The following is a 20,464-nucleotide window of genomic DNA, read 5'->3' as shown; positions in this document are numbered from 1 at the left end:
TAACAGAGAGAAGTATCTGCATGAAATATGACACACAACACAGTCTTCACTATGCAAAGAAATCATGCAGAAAAAGACAAGCAAGAAAAAGACAAACTACAAGAAAACAGAAAGAACATGAAGAAACAATTCATAGAAAATAAATGGTTAATAACATGAAAAATGTGCACAGCAAAGGAAACAATAAACAAAATGAATAGAAAACCCTCAGAATGGGAGAAAATATTTGCAAACAAAGCAACTGACAAGGGATTAATTTCCAAAATATACAAACAGCTCATGCAGCTCAATATCAAAAAAACAAATGACCCAATCAAAAAACGGGCAGAAGACCTAAATAGACATTTCTCCAAAGAAGACATACAGATAGCCAACAAACACATGAAAAAATGCTCAGCATCACTAGTTACTAGAGAAATGCAAATCAAAACTACAATGAGGTATCACCTCACATAGGTCAAAATGGCCATCATAAAAAAACCTACAAACAATAAATGCTGGAGAGGGTGTGGAGAAAAGGGAACCCTCCTACACTGTTGTGGGAATGTAAATTGGTACAACCACTATGGAGAACAATACGGAGGTTCCTTAAAAAACTAAAAATAGAGCTACCATATGACCCAGCAATCCCACTCCTAGGCATATATCCAGAGAAAACCATAATTCGAAAGGATGCATGCACCCCGATGTTCATTGCAGCACTATTTACAATAGCCAGGACACAGAAGCAACCTAAATGTGCATCGACAGAGGAACGGCTAAAGAAGATGTGGTACATATATACAATGGAATATTACTCAGCCATAAAAGGAATGAAATAGTGCCATTTGCAGAGATGTGGATGGACCTAGAGATTGTCATATAGAGTGAAGTAAGTCAGAAAGAGAAAAACAAATATCATATAATATCACTTGTATGTGGAATCTAGAAAAGTGGTAGAGATAAATTTATTTGCAAAGCAGAAATAGAGTCACAGATGTAGGGAATAAATTTATGGTTACCAAGTGGGGAAAGGAAGGGTGGGATGAATTGGGAGATTGAGACTGACATATATACACTACTATGTATAAAACAGATAACTTACGAGAACCTATTGTATAGCACAAGGAATTCTACTCAATGCTCTGTGGTGACCTAAATGGGAAGGAAATCTAAAAAAGAGTGGATATATGTATATGTATGACTGATTCACTTTGCCGTACAGCAAGAAACTAACACAACATTGTAAAGCAACTATACTCCAATAAAAATTAATTAAAAAGAAAAACATGAGGGACTTCCCTGGTGGCGCAGTGGTTAAGAATCTGCCTGCCAATGCAGGGGACACAAGTTCAATCCCAGGTCCAGGAAGATTCCACATGCTGCAGAGCAACTAAGCCTATGTGCCACAACTACTGAGCCCGCGTGCCACAACTACTGAAGCCCACATGCCTAGAGTCTGTGCTCTGCAACGAGAAGCCACCTCAATGAGAAGCCCATGCACCACAATGAAGAGTAGCCCCCGCTCGCCGCAACTAGAGAAAGCCCTGGGACTTCCCTGGTGGTCCAGTGGTAAAGAATCTGCCTTACAATGCAGGAGACGCAGGTTCGATTCTTGGTCAGGGAACTAAGATCTCACATGCTGCAGGACAACTAAGCCCGAGTGCCACAACTACTGAGCTTACGCGCCTCAACTAGAGCCTGCGTGCCACAAGCTACTGAGCCCACGCTCTCTGGAACCCGCATGCCACAACTACAGAGCCCACGTGCCCTGGAGCCTGCATGCCACAACTAGAGAAGAGAAAATCCACACGCCACAACTACAGAGAAGCCCACGCACCACAACAAAAAGGCTGCACGCTGCAACGAAAGATCCCACATGCCTCAGTGAAGATCCTGTGTGCCACAACTAAGACCCGATGCAGCCAAAAACAAACAAACAAACCCCAAGACCCATCTATATGCTGCCTACAAGAGACTCACTTCAGATGTAAGGACACACACAGACTGAAAGTGAAGGGATGGAAAAAGATATTTCATGCAAATGAAAACCAAAAAAAGCTGGGGCAGCTATACTTATATCAGACAAAATAGGCTTTAAGACAAAGGCTGTAATAAGAGACAAAGAAGGTCATTACATAATGATAAAGGAGTCAACCCATCAAGAGGATATAACATTTGTAAATATTTATGCACGCAACACAGTAGCACCAAAATATATAAAGCAAACATTAACAGACCTAAAGGGAGACATAGACAGCAATACAATGATAGTAGAGGATTTTAATACCCCTCTTTTATCAATGGATAGATCATCCAGACAGCATATCAATAAGGAAACATCGGCCTTAAATGACACATTAGTTCAGATGGACTTAACAGACATATATATAACACTCCACCCAAAAGCAACAGAATAGGGGCTTCCCTGGTGGCGTAGTGGTTAAGAATCCACCTGCCAATGCAGGGGACACAGGTTCAAGCCCTGGTCCGGGAAGATCCCACATGCCGCGGAGCAACTAAGCCCATGCGCCACAACTACTGAGCCTGCGCTCTTGAGCCCGTGAGCCAAAACTACTGAGCCCGCATGCCACAACTACTGAAGCCCATGTGCCTAGAGCCCGTGCTCTGCAACAAGAGAAGCCACTGCAATGAGAAGCCCATGCACCACAACGAAGAGTAGCCCCCGCTCGCCGCAACTAGAGAAAGCCCACGCACAGCAACGAAGACCGAACACAGCCAAAAATTAAAAAATTAAAATTAAAAAAAATTTTGTTTAAATAAATTTTTAAAAGTTTAAAAAAAAAATAAAGAAGAATTAATACTAATCCTTCTCACTCTTGCAAAGAATAGAAGAGGAGGACACATTTCCAAACTACCTTTGCAAGGCCAGCATTATTGCCCTGATACCAAAACCAGACAAGGATGCCACAAGAAAAGAAAATTATAGGCCAACACCCCTGATGAACACTGATGCAAAAATTGACAACAAAATATTAGCAAACAGAATTAAACAATAATATGTACATTAAAGGATCATACACAATGATCAAGTGGGATTTATTCTAGGGATGCAAGGATAGTTCAACATCCACAAATCAATTAATGTGATACACTATATTAACAAAATGAAAGATAAACATCTTATGATCATCTCAAGAGATGCAGAAAAGGCATTTAACAAAATTCAACATCCATTTATGATAAAAACTCTCAACAAAGTGGGTATAGAGGGAATATACTTCAACTTAATAAAGGCCATATATGACAAGTCCACAGCTAATATCATACTCCATGGTGAAAAGCTGAAAGCTTTTCCTCTAAGAATCAGAAACAAGACAAGGATGCCTACTCTACCCTCTTTTATTCACCATAGTATTGGAAGTCCTAACCAGAGCAATTAGGCAAGGAAAAGAAATAAAAAGCATCCAAATCAAAAAGGAAGAAGTAAAACTGTCACTATTTGCAGATGACATATTATATATATAGAAAACCCTAAAGAGTCCACCAAAAAACCTGTTAGAACAAAAGAATTCAGTAAAGTGGCAGGATACAAAATCAATACACAAAATTCTCTTGCATTTCTAGGCACTAACAATGGATGATCAGAAAGAGAAATTAAGAAAACAATCCCATTTACAATTTCATCAAAAAGAATAAAATATCTAAAAATAAATTTAGCCAAGGAGGTGAAAGATCTGTACACTGAAAACAAAAAGACAATGATTAAAGAAGTTGAAGAAGACCAAATAAGAGGAAAGATATTCCATGCTCATGGTGTGGAAGAATTAATATTGTTTAAATGTCTTTACTACCCAAAGCAATCTATGGATTCAATGCAATCCCTATCAAAATTCCAATGGCATTTTCACAGGGAAAAAAAAATCCTAAACTTTGTATGGACCCACAAAAGACCCCAAATAGGCAAAGCAATCTTGAGAAAGAAGAACAAAGCTAGAGGCATCACATGTCCTGATTTCAAACTATTTACAAAGTTACAGTAATCAAAACTGTATGGTATTGGCATAGAAACAGACACCTTGATCAATGGAACAGAATAGCCCAGAAATAAACCCACACATATACGGTCAATTAATTTACAACAAAGGAGCCAAGACTATGTAATGGGGAAAGGACAAAGAAGCCAAGAATATGCAATGGGAAAAGAACAGTCTCTTCAATAAATGGTGTTGCGGGGAGGGGAGGGATAAATTAGGAGCTTGGGATTAACATACACACACTGCTGTATATAAAATAGATAACCAACAAGGACCTACTGTACAGCACAGGGAACTCTACTCAATATTCTGTAATAACCTATATGGGTGAAGAATCTGAAAAAGAATGAATATATGTATATGTATAACTGAATCACTTTGCTGTACACCTGAAACTAACACAACATTGTAAATCAGCTATACTCCAATAAAAAAATTTTCCCCAATAAAATTTTAAAAAATAAAAAATGGTGTTGGGGAAACTGCATTCCCCATTTTGCATTTTGCCACATGCAAAAGAATGAAACTGGATCGCTATCTTACACCATACACAAAAATTAACTCAAAATGGATTAAAGACTTGAATGTAAGACCTGAAATTATAAAACTCCAAAAAGAAAACATAGGGAGTAAGCTCCTTAACGTTGGTCCTGGCAATGATTTTTTTTTGGATTTGAGAGCAAAAGCAAAAGCAACAAAAGCAAAAAATAAACAAGTGGGACTACATCAAACTAAAAAGCTTCTGCACAGCAAAGGAAACCATCAACAAAATGAAAAGGCAAACTATGGAATGGGAGAAAATATTTTCAAATCATATATCTGATAAGGGGTTAATATCCAAAATATATAAAGAACTCATACAATTCAATAGCAAACAAACAAACAAAAAAACCCCAAAACAAAAAACAACCTACAAACAAACAAACAACAAAAAACCCAATCTGATTAATAAATGGGCAGAGGATCTGAATAGACATTTTTCCAAAGAAGATATACAGATGGCCAACAGGTACATGAAAAGGTGCTCAACATCACTATCCATCAGGCAAATGCAAATCAAAACCACAACAAGATACTACCTTACACCTGTTAGAATAGCTATTATCAAAAAGACAAGAATAAGTGTTGGTGAGGATGTGGAAACAGGGAACTCACGTACACTATCAGTGCAGCCACTATGAAAAACTGTATAGAGGTTCCTCAAAAAATTAAAAATAGAACTACTGGGAATTCCCTGACAGTCCAGTGGTTAGAACTCTGCACCCTCACTGCCAACGGCCTGGATGGATCCCTGGTCACGGAACTAAGATCCCACAAGCCGCACGGCATGGCCTAAATAAATAAATAAATATTTAAAAATAAAAAATAGAACTACCAAATGATCCAGCAATTCCACTTCTGGGTATTTATCCAAAAGAAATGAAAATACTAACTTGAAAATATAATGCACCCCCATGTTCAATGCAGCATTATTTACAGTAGCCAAGACATGGAAACAACCTAAGTGTCTACTGATGGATGAATGGTTAAAGAAGATGTGAGATTATACATATACATACACACACACATATACACACAGATAGATAGATATACTCATTCAGCCATAAAAAAGGAAATCTTTCCATTAGTGACAATATGGATGGACATTGAGGGCATTATGCTGAGTGAAATGAGTCAGACAGAGAAAGACAAATATCATATGATCTCATTTGCATGTGGAATCTAAAAAACAAACAAACAAGAAACAATTCATAGATACAGAGAACAGATTGGTGGTTGCTAGAGGCAGGTAGCTGGGGGAGGGTGGGGGGAGCAAAATGTCAAAATGTACAAACTCCCAGTTATAAAATAAATAAGCCATGGGGATGTAATGTACAGCATGGCAACTACAGTTAATACTGTACTGTTTATTTGAAAGTTACTAAGAGAGTAGATCTTAAAAGTTCTTATCACAAGAAAAAACAAATTTTAACTATGTACAGTGATGGGTGTAATTTACTTAGACTTATTGTGGTGATCATTTCACAATATATACATCAAACATATCGAATCATTATGTTGTATACCTGAAACTAATATGTTATATGTCAATTATATCTTGAAAAACAGGGGACTTCCCTGGTGGCACAGTGGTTAAGAATCCGCGTGCCAATGCAGGGGACATGGGTTCGAGCCCTGGTCCGGGAAGATCCCACATGCCGCACAGCAATTAAGCTCGTGTGCCACAACTACTGAGCCTATGTTCTAGGGCCCATGAGCCACAACTACTGAAGCCCACGTGCCACAACTACTGAAGCCCCAGCGCCTAGAGCCCATGCTCCGCAACAAGAGAAGCCACAGCAATGAGGAGCTCGCACACCGCGACGAAGAGTAGCCCCCGCTCGCCGCAACTAGAGAAAGCCCGTGTGCAGCAACAAAGACCCAACACAGCCAAAAAATAAATAATAAATAAATTTATTTTTAAAAATTAAAAACAAAAAGCAAAAAACCAGGGGTGTTGAGCTTCTTTCAACTATTCTAAGCTAGGAAGTAGCATGGTTCACTGAAAGAAAGAAGGCTCTGGAATCTAACATGTGTTTTCAAATTTTGAATCTTTCGCATACTACTAGCGTGACCTTGGGTAAATTACTGGATCTCACTCAGCCTTAGGTTCTTCAACTACAAAGTGTGGGAAGTATCCCCTACGCATAGGGCTGCTGTGAGGATTAAAGAAAATAACCCATGTGAAGTACCTAACAAAAACCAGGCACTCAATATAAGGTCCAAACCTCTTGTTTATCCACTCCCGGGAGGGAGGTAAATTGTGACACCAGCCCAGGACAATGCTACCCTGACAGGAACTCCAGGGATGGACATGGGTCCACAATGGGCCCAGGTGAGTCCAGTATGAATTCTTGAGGTGTACAAGGCTGGTTTCAGGTCTGCTGGGGGCAGTTCTAAAATTCTATCCTTGGTTAGCCCCCAGGGGCTCTGAACTACTCTCATTCAAAGTGTAGGGGGTACGGGTAGGTAGCCTGAGATATTCCAGAGTGGCCATGAACCAAAACCCAGCTGGCCTAAGAATGCTGGCCAAGTGTGTCTGTCCTGATTAACTAGTTATTACTATGGTTAGCTGCTAAGCCTGCCCTGGGCAAGGCCCGCTGCTGGGTTTTAGCCTCAAAGGCCAGTTCTGACTTTGAACCGGTTGGCCTGGAGTTTGGTGTTTTGTGTTACAAATAGGACGCCCAGCTTTGCCCAGCCCTCCTGGAGTGACTGGTGCCTGAAGAATTTCTCATCATGTAAACACAACTCTCCTACAGCAGGCCTCTGAAAAGCTTCCGTGTCAATATTGTTTATTACAAAATACTCTACCTTATTAGCAGCTCAAGAGGCTGGATTCAGGGCAAAAAGATGCAACAATATTTTTCTTAACTATGATAAGTTGGGAAGGAAGAGGAACTTTCAGAAGAACAAAGAAACAGAAGGACCCGACATGTAATGATGTGAGAGAATGACAGGACCATCTAATCCCAGGCATTGGGGTTGGCAGCTCCTCTATGAAACTGAGTCTGCAAGTGCTGCGACACCTAGGCAAGGTTGAAGCAGCCACTGGAAGGTGCCAAAAGCTACTGAATTGTCTTAACACTTGCAGTTTTCCTTCTTTACCTATAGGTTTCTCCTAAATCCCCCGGTTTCCCTAGCACTTGGAAACATTCATTTGCATTTCCTGAGACTTCACAGAAAAGAGCTAGGTGACAGTTGAGGGGCTTCTCACCCAATGCCCCCTGCCCAGACCATGGTTTTTCAGAGGACCAGGCTGTCTCCAAGGCTCAGCCCCAGAATGACAGAGATCTCAGATGAACATAAGCTCCACGAGGACTTTAAACTCCAATTTACAGAAGTGTGGTCTTCCTCCTGATGTCTTTCTAAAATATTACTCCCTTTCCCCATCGTAGGACACTACTTGAATTTAATCTGTCTTCCATATCTCAGGATCATCATTCAGAACAGAAACTACTGAACAGTACAACATGTTCAGATGTTACTGAGGGCAGAGTCAGGCTTTCCCTATGCTTCCTTAGGTGGTAATGATCTTAAATTCTACTCTTTTTATAGTTTCTCTATCTCCTCCCCAGTCAGCCTCTACTAGACTGTGCCAGATGCCAGCATGTCTCTGGAAGTGCTTATAATCTGCTGTTTCTTTTCTGGTATGGTCTGGAAAAACAGATAAACTGGTTATGATTGTGCCTCAAATGAGAGCATACAGGTACAGGAAATTATGGGGGTTCTTACGAATAAAGGGAATGTGCTTTAGGGGGCAGGGAGTTTTGCCTATCCCCAGGGGCCAGAACTGTGCACTGGACAGCACCTGGTACTCAGTAGGCACACAGTAAATATCTATCGAATGAAAGGGGCAAACATCCATTTGTTCCCAACCAAACACAATGAGGAAGCCTCAACTATGTCAATTACTTCAGGCCTATTGAAGAGCAGAAGGAAGTGGGTGCTGTCCCAACCCTAGGAGACCTTCCCACACTATTTCATAATTTCCCCTTCTACCTGCTAACACTTCCTTTTGAGAAACTAAGCCTGGAAAAGGGAAGAAATCACTATAGCAGACTGATAAGAGAACTGTAGTGGGAACTAAATGTTATCCCCCCAGAGCCCACATCACAGAGGGGAATAATGAGTCATGAATTAGCAGCCACCCACCCAGCCCTTCCCGGGGCTCCATAACTGGTTTGGCCACTCACAGCAACCTGAGCCCAGAGCAGGGAAAGGAGCCTGGAGCTGGGTCTCCCGCCATCTCCACTGGGCTTAGCGCCAGGCACACAGCAGGGCCTCTGACAATCCACCTGCCTCCAGTTTCACCTCTTATAAGGAATGAACTCCTGACTGACACAAAAAAGCCAAGCACTAAGGGGTCCAATAAATATAAAATAGCCATCATTAAACTTAAAAGAAAGGTGCCTTACAAAGAAGAGATCATTATTTTTTAAAAGGCTGCTATCCTTTCTTATAATAAAACTTGGAGCCAGGTAAGCAGTACAAGTAATTAAGCCCAGTTCTCAAAAGCCAGACTCGTAGGTCAGACTCAGATACAGAGGACACACAGGGAGGTCACTCTATGTGACAACAGGTACTGAATGAACAAACCATGCCAGTGAATCAGCTAGGAAGCCATTACAGGCCCAGTTCCAGGAAGGGGAACAGTCAGTAATCTAGGCCTGGGCAGTAATTCCTCCCTAAGCCTGGGGGAGGCAGACAGTTCCTCAACCCTGTACTAGCCACAACACCAGAGGTTATGTGACTGCCTGATGTCATAGGCAGGAAGTAAACCACAGAGCTCTAGGCACTTACCTGGAAGTCCCCTCTGCCTAAAAGATTGGCCACTTTCATTCCTTACAGCCTGTGGTCCACACTGCAACAGCACTACATAGAAATTCCCAAATTCCTGCGGAAACCGGACTGCTCCAAAGGCTCTGAGCAAGCAGGGTACCAGCCACCCCTCAGACCAGCACCCTTAGTTCAACATTCCCAAAACGTGGGCCTGCTGGTGGTAACGAGATGCTGGGGACACCCGGACCTCACACCAACATCTCTTGTAGTCTGCTAACCACGGCCCACAGTCCAGACTCAGGACAGTGACCTGTGCAGCCTGAACCAACTGAGACCATGCACAGGGCCTGGGCTACTTCTCCCCATATGTTGCCCCTATGCACCCTAAAGGATCTGGATCCCCAGCCCATCCCTGAGGTCACTCCTCTGGTCCTCGCACCCCTCGGGCTCTCACCTCTAGGTCCCCCTTTAGCACTCCCAGTATCCCTTCCTGGGCCTCAACCCCTTCCCTGCCCTCCTTCTCAGCCCACTTCCCCAAACCAGCTATCCACCAGGAGCACAGTCTACAGCCCTCCTCCTCCTCCTCCTCCTCCTCCTCCTCCTCCTCCTCCTCCTCCGATGCGCACTTCTCTCAGGCCCCGCCTCTCCCTCCCACCCTTACCCTAAGCAGGCTTACATCATACTCAGACTCCAAAATCCTCACCTGCATTCTTCTATCAGGTTGGAGATTCCCACCCCTCAGATCTGTCAGATACCCTGGGTCTGGCGGCCCCTCACCTCTCCCCACAGCCTGCTGTCACTCTTAACCCCTGGAGACCTGGGTCCCTACCCCCAAAGCCACTCTCCTCTGCCCAGGTGCAGAACTCTTTCTCTCTGGGCCCTGGTACTCCCTACATCTCATTCTTTTTTCCCCTTAACACACTGGTTTCCTTTATAAACAAATTATATTAGTAAAAAGAAGTGAGTCAATTTAAAGAAAAATAATAATAACCAAATAACAGTATTCAGGAACAGCAAAAATAGGGAAAGCAGCTATGCAAATGGAGAATATTTTGAATTCTACCTTAGCTGAAATGAAAACTCCACTGTGGTAGTTTTAACACAAATTTTAACATACTTCCTCAAGTTGTCCGGGTCGGCTTAATACCCTTCGAGCTCACCCAGGTCATGCAGCTTTACTCACAGAGTCAAATCTCTATCTGTGTCACAGATGGGAACACAAGGCTTTCTGGGGCCCGCAGACCCATCTCTTGTTACCCTAATTGCTCCTGAGGTGTGGGTCATGGAAAACAGCTCTGAAATAGGAGTAGAAAATGCAGGTTTGGGCAGGCGCTCTGCATTTACTAGCCACCTTATGCTGGGCAAATCAAACTCTGTCAGTGTCAGTCTTCTCATCTATAAATTGGAGCTAATAGTCCTTGCGTACCTCACACTCGTTTTTTTTAAAATTTATTTATTTATTTTTGGCTGTGTTGGGTCTTCGTTGCTGCACGCAGGCTTTCTCTAGTTGCGGCGAGCGGGGGCTACTCTTTGTTGCGGTGCGTGGGCTTCTCATTGCGGTGGCTTCTCTTGTTGCGGAGCATGGGCTCTAGGCGCGTGGGCTTCAGTAGTTTTGGCACACGGGGTCAGCAGTTGTGGCTCACAGGCTCTAGAGTGCAGGCTCAGTAGTTGTGGCACACGGGCTTAGCTGCTCCACAGCATGTGGGATCTTCCTGGACCAGGGCTGGAACCCGTGCCCGTGTCCCCTGCATTGGCAGGCGGATTCTTAACCACTGTGCCACCAGGGAAGCCCCACACTCTTGTTTTTTTGTTTTTTTTTTTAAGTTATAGATTCTTATGTATTCTTTTCTTTAAAAAAATATTTTATTTATTTATTTATATTTGGCTGGGATGGGTCTTAGTTGCTGCACGTGGGCTTTCTCTAGCTGTGGTGAGCAGGGGCTACTCTTTGTTGCGGTGCGCAGGCTTCTCATTGTGGTGGCTTCTCTTGTTGCAAAGCACAGGCTCTAGGCGCGTAGGCTTCAGTAGTTGCAGCACGTGGGTTCAGTAGTTGTGGCTCGCAGGCTCTAGAGCACAGGCTCAGTAGTTGTGGTGCACAGGCTTAGGTGCTCCATGGCATGTGGGATCTTCCCGGACCAGGGCTCCAACCCATGTGCCCTGCATTGGTAGGCGGATTCTTAACCACTGTGCCACCAGGGAAGTCCTCACAGGCTTGTTTTGAAGATCACATCAAATGAGATAATTTATGTGAAAGCACTTTGGTGTCATGTAAATGTGAGGTATTATCTTGAATGCTAATGAATAGCTTACAGCTTACAAACACAAATGAATCATTCCTTTTGACTTAACAGGCAGCCAAGTAACTTCAAAAATTCAGAGTTTCAGCCAGACAGACAAACCCAGGAATGAGTTAACCATCAGAGAGATACAGAGAGGACTTGGAGGCCTGGCTCCTGGTCCCACCCAGTGCTGGTCAGGCCCTTGGTGAATGAACGACAGCTGTCAAGTGAAACCAGGCTCACTGCCCAACCCTGAGGCCTCAGTGCCTGGTCTGGAGGTAAGAGGCTTTGAGAAAGGCTCCCATTGGAGAAAGTGGACTGAGTCAGGCTCACCTCAAATCCAGAAATGGCCCCCAGATGCCCACAGAATCAAGTCCAACCACCCTAGGGCCTAGAGGCCCAGAGACACATTTTTCAGATTCAACTCCTGCCACACCCTCAACAGACCCTAGGCAATGTTCCATTCCTTGTCATGCCAGGCACTTTGACTTCTACCCCTTCATGCCATTCCTTCAAGTCCTTCTCTGTCCTCAAAAACGTATTCCTTTTAAATCTGTAAGAAACAATGTCAATGTATCACATTTTAGGGTATAACAGAAATAAGTGATTTAAATAAAGGTATTAGGGCTTCCCTGGTGGCACAGTGGTTAAGAATCCTCCTGCCAATGCAGGGGACACGGGTTCGAGCCCTGGTCCGGGAAGATCCCACAGGCCGCGCAGCAATTAAGCCCGTGCACCACAACTACTGAGCCTACGCTCTAGAGCCCGCGAGCCACAACTACTGAAGCCCACATGCTTAGAGCCCGTGCTCCACCACAAGAGAAGCCACCTCAGTGAGAAGCCCACGCACCGCAACGAAGAGTAGCCCCTGCTCGCTGCAACTAAAGAAAGCCCGCACAGCAACGGAGACCCAACGCAGCCAAAAATAAATAAAATAAATAAATAAAAATAAAGTTCCCTTTAAAAAATAAATAAATAAATAAATAAAGGTATTAGCTAGCAAACAGGTAAAACAGCCTTTTCCTTAAGGCAATAATAAAATATAAACTGAAAAGGTCAATATTAAGTTTCCATGGTAGTTTTCCCGGTAAACACATTTAAAACTTTAGTCTTCAAACAGTTGATCAAAATGCATTTTCAAGCTTCACCAAATAATACCTGCCAAGATACAGTGAGTTATGTACCCTTCAAAGGGCTTCAAATGAAAGGCAAGGCTGCTATAGACAGGAGAGAAATTCACGTGTCAACTGCAGAGCAGTGGAAGGAATATTAAACTGGGGCTCCAGTCTGACCCAACACTCACTCACTGGGTGATCTCAGCAAGTTCCATAGCCTCTTTGGACCTCCATCCTCCTGTCTATAAAATGAAGAGAGTAAATGATCACGATGATCCCTTTTAACCCTGCTGTGATATATTCTTTTCTCCTCTCAAGGTCTTGCACAAAAACACCTCCTCAGGGGAAGTCTTCCATGATCCTGCCAATCATATGAATCTTGTCTTCCTCTTTATTCCGACAGCATTTTCCTTATATACTTTTATTCCACCTCTTTCACTCTACCTCAAAATTCATTGTTCACTATATTGTGTGAGCTGTCAGAAAGCAGAAGTGATGTCTTCTTCAGCTCTGAAGTCCCACCATGCCTACACAGTCCCTTGTCCATGGTGACATACTCCATTCATTCGTAGATTTGAACTGAATAGTGAACTCTGCTGATCCTCAATTTTGTTCTACCTGATGCCCCACCTCCTTTCTACCCTGACCACTGCCTTGGTCGAGAATCACTGGTGTAGTGTGAGGTGAATCAGCACTGGTCCATCAGGACTGGAATGAGTGAGAAGGTGTGAGAAGTGGAGGGCAAACTTAGACATGAGTTCGGGAGATGTGCATTGGACATTAGCACTTACAGTGTAAGGAAGGTGGAGCAACAATGATAACAGCATGAGGGAACTTGTAGTGAGTCTGTGCCAAGTGCCTTGCCAAGTGCTTTGCCTGGATTGAGCCTCATAACAACGCCAGAGAAGAGGGACTGCCACCATTCCCATTTCGCAGACATGGAAGCCAAGGCACACAGAGGTTAAATATTTGCTCAAGGTCACAAACTAGGTAAGTCATGGAGCCAATATCCAGGCAGTCCGCCTCTAAAATCCACTTTCTTAACTGTCACTGGTGATAAGTACAAAGATGATTATAAAGGCACATTTAGAATTCCCAACATTGCTCAAGGCTCTGTATCATGATTTCCATCCATTCTCAACACACGGTAGATGTAACAAACAACGACTCTTGGCCTTACTTGTTAAGATTAGTTATAAAAGCTGTCATTTTCTGCATGAGTTACACTCTCTAGGAAATCACCATCTGATTAGAAAGCATCACCTTCTAGAATTATCAACTTTGACCTCTGCATTTCAAAATGATGGACCACAAAAGCAAGAGAGAGAAAGGCTGGAAACAGACACGATGGGGTGACCCTCCAGGAACTGCTCTCTTCACATTTGTATCCCTAGCACCAGGCTCTGAGACAGGCACACAGTAGGTAGGCACTTAAAAGTTTGTGGAATCGAATGGTGTTTGTGGGAAATGTTTCTACCCTCCTCGAAAACACAGATGAAGAAAGGGAAAGAAAACCAAAAGAGGCAGGGAGAACACTGTAAAGTTTGATTTAATGAAGTATGGGGGACCTGCTCTGTGTGTGTGTGTGTGTGTGTGTGCAAGGCACTGGGCACACAGCATGCTGTTTTCGAGAGCCAGGATGGGAGCTGCCAGCTGAGAGATGGGGCGATCTCCTGCCTACCCAGTGGGAGTATAAGATGGCACCACTTTTCTGAAAGACAATTTTGAAAAAGCTTTTAAATACATTTACTTTTGGTAAATATATTTGATTGGTCTAGCAATTTCACTTTGCTGCAAAGTATTACTGCATAAGAAAGTAATAATACATATTCAGTCATTCAACAAGGATTGATTGAACACCTATCAAGGGCCAGGCACTGTTCTAGGTGCTAGACACATAGCAGTAAACAAAAAAGAGTAAGTCTCTTCCTTCCTGGATTTTTTACATTCTAATGGGGGAGACCAATGGTAAGCAAATGGGCATGTAATACAATGTGTAGTAATTAGATGTACGACTTCTGAAAGCCTTTGAGAGGGTAGGGGGTGATATTTGAATGGAAATCTGAATAAGGTGTGGGAGTGAGATATACAACTACCAGGAAAGAGACGTTCTAAACAGAAGCACTAGCAAATGTAAAGGCCCTGAAGCAGGAATGTGTTAGGTGAGTTTGAAAAAATATCACTGGAGGCCTCTTTCATATCCATTAGGATGGTTATTATCCAAAACACCAAAAATAACAAGTGGTGGGAAGAAAGAAAGTGGTGGGAAACTAGAACGACTGAGCATTTCTTGTAGAAATGTGCCATGGTGCAGCTGCTGTGGAAGGCAGTATGGCAGTTCCTCAAAACATTAAATGTAGAATTACATATGATCCAGCAATTACACTGTGGGATATATACCCAAAAGAACTGAAAGCAGGACTCGAACAGATATTCATACACTCATGTTCCTAATAATACCATTCACAACAACTAAAAGGTGGAAACAACCCAAATGTCCATCAAAAGATGAGTGGATAGGGATTCCCTGGTGGCGCAGTGGTTGAGAATCTGCCTGCCAATGCAGGGGACACGGGTTCGAGCCCTGGTCTGGGAAGATCCCACATGCCGCGGAGCAACTAGGCCCGTGAGCCACAATTACTGAGCCTGCGCGTGTGGAGCCTGTGCTCCGCAACAGGGGAGGCCGCGATAGTGAGAGGCCTGCGCACCGCGATGAAGAGTGGCCCCCACTTGCCGCAACTAGAGAAAGCCCTCGCACAGAAACGAAGACCCAACACAGCCATAAATAAATACATAAATAAATAAATAAATAAATAAATTGCATTAACTATATGTTTACAAAAAAAAAAAAAGATGAGTGGATAAACAGAATGTGTACATACATATGGTGGAATATTATTCAGCCTTAAAAAGGAAGGAAATTCTGATCCATTCAACAAAATGGATGAAACCTGAAAACATTACATTAAGTGAAATAAGCCAGATATAAAAAAACAAATATTATATATTTGCACGTTCATTTATATGAGGTACATAAAATAGTCAAGTTCATAGAGAAAGAAAGTAAAATAGTAGTTACCAGGGGCTGAGGGGAGAAGAGAATAGGGAGTTAACGTTTAAAGGTATGGAACTTCAGTTTGGGATGATGGAAAAGTTCTGGAGATGGATAGTGGTGATGGCTGCATATCAATGTAAATGTACTTAATGCCACTGAATTGTACACTAAAAAAAAGGTTTAAATGGAAAATTTTATGTTATGTATATTTCACCACAATTAAAACAAAATTATAGGACTGATTTGGCTGGAGCCCGGTAAGCAAGGGAAGAGTGATAGGGAACATGCAAGAGAGGCATTGAGGGTCCCAAGCGCCAGGGAGGGCCTTCAGCCTTCATTCTAAGACTGATGAGAAGCCCCTGGGGAGCTGGGAGCAGAGGTAACACCATCTGATTTACCATCTAAAGGCTCACTCTGGCTGCTGTGCGAAGAGGCTCAAGGGGGCAAGAACAGAACTAGGGAAAGGATTAGAAGGCCACTGCAGTCACCTAAATAATCCCTGAGATTAATTCAGAATCTCTTCAAGGTTTGCAAGTGGCATTAATCCATGACCTACTCTTCATCTTGGCAGGCTCTAGGGCCCGGCCCTGTCCTGTGTGTGTGCGCACATACACACACACAGGCACATGTGCATTAGCACATAAGAATCTGGCGCTTACTGCCTGAGATTCTAGGAGATTGGATTCCTGGGGCGTTATCCTATCCCCAGGAGCACTTCCACACCAAACCTGGGTCCTCAACTCAAAGCTTTCCTACAAGAAAATGATACCTTGCCCCACCTGTCTCCCTTAGGGCTGGATGGGGAACAAAAACGTCTACCTTTGGAACTTGCTGACTCTCTAAATTCCCATGACATATGTTCTTCTTTGTTTTTATTCTGTTTTGGTTGGTTGTTTTTATTGTAAAACATATATAAAATAAAATATATATTAACATAAAAGTTACCATTTTAACCGTTTTTAAGTGTATAGTTCTATGACATTAAGTACATTCATATTGTGCAACCATTACCGCCGTGTCTCCAGAACTTTTTTCATCTTGTAAAGCTGAAACTCTGTACCATTTAAACACTAACTTCTCATTCCACACTCACTCTCCTGTCCCCGGAAACTACCATTCTACTTTGTCTCTGTGAATCTGACTACTCTTAGGAATCTTGTACAAGAGGAACCATATAATATTTGTCCATTTGTGACTAGCTTATTTCACTCAACATCATACCCTCAAGTTTCATCCATATTGTAGCGTGTCTCAGAATGTCCTTCCTTTTCAAGGATGAATAATATTCCATTGTATGTATATACCACATTTTGTTTAACCATTCATTTGTTGATGGCCACTTTGGCTGCTCCCACCTTTTGGCTATTGTGAATTATGCCACTATGAACATGGGTGTACAAATATCTGTTTGAGGGACTTCCCTGGTGGTGCAGTGGTTAAGAATCCACCTACCAATGCAGGGGACACAGGTTTGATCCCTGGTCCAGGAAGATCCCATATGCCGCAGAGCAACTAAGCCCGTGCACCACAACTACTGAGCCTGTGCTCTAGAGCCCACGAACCACAACTACTGAGCCTGCGTGCCTAGAGCCCGTGCTCCGCAACAAGAGAAGCCACCACGGTGAGAAGCCCACACACCGCAGCGAACAGTAGCCCCCGCTCTCCACAACGAGAGAAAGCCTGCGTGCAGCAACGAAGACCCAACACAGCCAAAAGTAAATTAAAAAAACAAGTATCTGTTTGAGTCCCTACTTTCATTTCTTTTGGGTATATACCCAGAAGTGAAATTGCTGGATCATATGGTAATTCTATGTTTAATTTTTTGAGGAATTGTCATACTGTTTTCCACAGCAGCTGCACTACAAGCAATGTACAAGGGTTCTAATTTCTCCACATCCTCACCAACACTAGTAACTTTCTGTTTTTGTTTTTCTTTAATAGCCATCCTAATGGGTATGAAGTGGTATCTCACTGTGGTTTTGATTTGCGTTTATCTAATGACCAGTGGTATTGAGTGTCTTTTCATGTATTTATTGGTCATTTATATATCTTCTTTGGAGAAATGTCTATTCAAGTCCTTTGCCTATTTTTTAATTGAGTTATTCGGTTTTTTTTTTTTTTGAGTTATTCGGTTTTTTGTTGTTGAGTTGTGGTTGTTTTTTTTACAATCGTTTTAACATGAAAAACCATTCTCAGCTCATGGCTCATTAAAAAACCAGGTCATGGGCCATTTGACCCCTGAAGTCATAGTTTGCCCAACTCCCTCATTTTACATTTGAGGAAAGTCAGGCTCTGAATGAGGCCCCAGATCTCCTGATTCTCAAGCCAAGTTGTTCCAGTGGGCTCTTAGCTGCTACTTCCTTCATTCAACAAATATTTATTGAGAGCCTACTCTGTGCCAGTCACCAGGAAGGGGCTGCTACAGAAGTGAATGGACCAGACCTGCTCCTCAGAGCTAAGAGTACAGAGGGGAGTAAGGCATGAGATAAATAATCACACAAATGAATATATACTTGCAAACTGATATAAGTGCTGGAAAGGAGAAGTAGCTGCTATGAAAGAACAATAGGCAAGGCCTCTCTGAGGAAGTGCCATTTAAGCTGAGTTCTGAAGGCCAAGTAAAAGTAACCCAGGTTAACAGAAGGGGAGGAAGAGCGTTCTCAGCAGAAAGAAAAGCATGTAAGAAGGGGTAAGAAATTCTATTGCATGTTTTATTAAAAGTGCAATAGGGTTTTAAAGGAGCACCAAGATTTTTCCATTTTCCGTGAGTAGAACAGATTGGAGGAGTGCAACAGAGTGGAATAGAATAGACTGGAAGCAGGGAAATGAGTTGAGGCCACTCTAATCATTCAGATGGAAGTTGATGGGCATTTGGGCTGGAGCGGTGGTGGTGGAGACGGAGATTAATGAACAGGTTTGGAGATTATTTGAGAAGTGAATTCATTAGGACCTGGTGATGGACTAGATGCAAGAGTGAGAGGATAGGGAGGTATCAAGAATGACTCCAGGGGACTTCCCTGGTGGTCCAGTGGTAAAAAAATCCGCCTTCCAATGCAGGGGACGCGGGTTCGATCCCTGGTCAGGGAACTAAGATCCCATATGCCGCAGAGCAGCAAAGCCCGCGCATCACGACTACTGAGCTCGCGCACCTCAACGAGTTGCAACTACAGAGCCCATGCACTCTGGACCCCGCGCACCACAACTAGAAAGAGAAAACCCGAACACCACAACTAGAGAGAAAGCCCGCGCGCCACAACTAGAGAGAAAACCCGCACAACTAGAGAGAAAGCCCGCGCGCCTCAACGAAAGATCCCACACGCCTCAACGAAGACCTTGCGTGCCACAACTCAGACCCAATGCAGCCAAAAAAATAAATAAAATAAATAAATATTTTTTAAATTCTTTAAAAAAAAAGTCTTCTCACCTATCCCTTATCTCACCTGAGTGAAAACTGACTCCCAACCTCAATGTGCTGCTTAGACCTTGGCCTCTTGCCTAGACAACAGCCCCACCTGACCCCCTAGTGGCAGCTCCTCTACCCACCCCCTACTTGTGTCCTTTCTGCATACTGATGTTGAATATTTTCTTTAAAATCTGATTATGTCACTTCTCTGATTAATATATACATCAGTGGCTCGTAATTGCCTTCCTCAGGAGTTCTCAACTTCGAGGTTCCAACACACTGGCTAGATCTGGTGTGAAGTGTCCAAAGTAATTTCTCACTACTAACGAAGTAGTAATTAAACAATTTACAAATGTAGAACACTTAGAATAGTGTCCAGCACATAGTAAGTATTATATAGGTGTTAGGCATTATTAATAGTGAAAATTTAAGACTTATGAGATAGGTGTTAACAGATGCTTTTGGTGCTGTGTATACATCCCCATGGCCCACTTCTGAATTCAGCTGCAGCTGCAGGGAACAGTTCTGTACAGGCTGACAGTATCCCTCCTCAAGGGCCCTATGGGTCTCCCTGCTTTTCTGCCCCAGAGCTTCCTCTTCTCACAAGCTCCGCCGATGAGCAGAGCAGCCTGGAGGTACAGGGGCATCTGCAGGCATTAATTTCCATCTGGTGACTTATCTGCCTCCCCTTCCTACACTGCTACAGCTACCACCATAATCCAGGGGAAAGTAACAGAAATCTTAATTACAGCTTGGTCAGTGTCCCACTCCCTGACACATCTATCAACGCCTTCCTGTGAAACTCTAGGTCATCTGCCTTATCCTTCTGATCCTCCTGCTTTTGGCCCACTAGCACATGGTGAGAGGGCAACACCTGAGCATCTGCTACTTGAAAAGGGCTGGATGTAAAAAGAAAATAGAGATGGCAGAGTCATAGGTCACACTGCCACGGAGGGTATGAAAAAGGAATGGAGGAGCCTTGAGACCTGGCCTTTTTTCCGCCCTAGGCTCTAAGCAGAGTTAAATCAGCCAGCAAGAGAGAGACGATGAAGCTCCCCCAGCCACAGTTCAGACAGAAGCGGAATCGGAGGCTGACACTGCGCACGCGCAGGAAGTAGGCTAGGGTTGTCTCACAGGCTCAACCGCGGCCTCTTCTAGACAAGGGCCACGAGGAGAGCACAGTACAGTTCCCCGCGCTAGGAGCCTTCGTCTCGTGCCCCCTCTTCCTCGTGAGGCCCTCAGACCATTCAGGAAAGGTCTGGAAACCCGCCTGAGGCCGTCGGGCCGCCCCTCGTTCCCCACTCAGGGCCCGGCCG

The 20,464-nt window shown here is 43.4% G+C and overlaps 1 protein-coding gene across 4 annotated transcripts in view; it reads right to left on the bottom strand.

Moving 5' to 3' along the window:
* DNAJC17 (DnaJ heat shock protein family (Hsp40) member C17) overlaps window positions 1-20,464 on the bottom strand; it is a 36,209-nt gene that overhangs the window by 15,552 nt on the left and 193 nt on the right. The window lies entirely within an intron of this gene.

This window comes from Eubalaena glacialis, chromosome 2 (assembly GCF_028564815.1).
Source record: "Eubalaena glacialis isolate mEubGla1 chromosome 2, mEubGla1.1.hap2.+ XY, whole genome shotgun sequence".
NCBI lineage: Eukaryota > Metazoa > Chordata > Mammalia > Artiodactyla > Balaenidae > Eubalaena > Eubalaena glacialis.
Note: the sequence above shows the minus strand (reverse complement) of the source record. Positions and strands in the feature narration are given on the sequence as shown.